This window comes from Atta cephalotes (assembly GCF_000143395.1).
Source record: "Atta cephalotes unplaced genomic scaffold scaffold00003, whole genome shotgun sequence".
Lineage (NCBI taxonomy): Eukaryota > Metazoa > Arthropoda > Insecta > Hymenoptera > Formicidae > Atta > Atta cephalotes.
In genome coordinates, this window is record NW_012130067.1 from 6,127,856 (window position 1) to 6,129,488 (window position 1,633).

Sequence of the window (1,633 nt, forward strand, 5' to 3'; positions counted from 1 at the left end):
ATATATATATATATATATATATATATATATATATATACATATATATACGCATGGACGTAGCCACGTACAACGCGGTGCACACGTGATGCTAGTGAACGCACACTCCCGCGCGCGAGCGCGCGCCCATCCGCTCCTCTGAAATAATAATAGAAGAATGAAAATGAAAGAAAACGAAAAAGTAATAATCTTGGGGATCTTTTAAAATCCATCGAAGCAAACGAAGCCGCCGGATTGTGTTGTGTGTTAGGGGCTTCTCTCTTTCCCCGTCTTCCATCATCTTCCAGCACTATCTCGCCTCCTGTCCCTCCCGCTATCTCGACTCTTCTCTCGACGCTGTATTCCTATTTCCTTGTCTTACTTTTTCTCGTAGACCAAGCCCTTACATCCCGGCGCGGCAAGAAAAATCCAACGATGAGATATATAATCACATATTGATGTACAATGCGAATACGAACGCAGGTACAATGCAAGAAAAAGATGTGTCTATGATACATACATATGTATACATACATGCGTATGTATTCTGTATATGTATAGTGAAAATTTATATCTTTTCTTCTGGTGCATCCTATTTGTCGATCCATCGATCTCTCGGTCGGTTTATATAGAGCATCGTTGCACGACGATAAATTCTAACTTACGCTGATAAATTTTCTGCTCTGTCGCCGTCGCTCGAACTTTTGTCACGTAGAAGCATGATATGACAAAGTGATACATACACACATGCATGTACGCATATATACACACACTTATTATATATACGAAATACAAATTTACATTGTGTGGATTTTTACACTCTGAGCTATATATACAGTAATTAAATATTTAGAATCAATTCAAATCAAGAATTTACCTAATTTTTCAAAAAAAGCTGCGGAAGGTAACTTATACATAAGTTTATTAAATTCATTGCAAATTCAAGAACCTTACGGCCTAATTTGAGAGAGCAAAGTTCATCGTCGATATATCTCTGTACCGTCGAAAGATCGGTTAAACCAAAGTCGCGAGAGGGCTACGCATTTGACGCATTAACACAGTAGAAACGGCTGGAAAGGGAGAGAGGAGGAGAGCGAAAGGGAACTCGATGTTCGACGGGAAACGTGGATGGCGGGCGGGAGGTTGGAGGCGGTTGACGGGAATCAGAGTAAGAGGAAGATATAGGGTTGGAAAGAGAGACGAGGGCAAACGGCGGCGAGAGAGAAATGGAGAGAGAGAGAGAGAGAGGGAGAAGCAGAGAGCGAGAGACTGGGTTTCGTTTCAGGGTGAGTCGAGGGGGGAGAGAGGGGGCACGGGATTTCACGGGAGGCTGATCACGAATGGACGCGTCTCCCGCAGCTCTGCCGCTGACAGCCAGGAATTGGAATTGCATCGGCGTCGCTCGATAGCCAGCCATCCCGCCAGTCAGGCAGCAAGGCAGCCAAACGGCCTAACAGGCAGAGAACCCGGCCGTCCACGAACGCTACTGTGCCTGCCTACGTAGCAACCGAATCCACTGCCGTCGTCGCGTTTCCTCGCGCACAATCCTCTCCGTCAACGATCCTTTCCGATAGATCTCTCCGCACTCCCAGCAGAGAGAGAGAGAGAGAGAGAGAGAGAGAGAGAGAGAGAGAGAGAGAGAGAGAGAGAGAGAGAG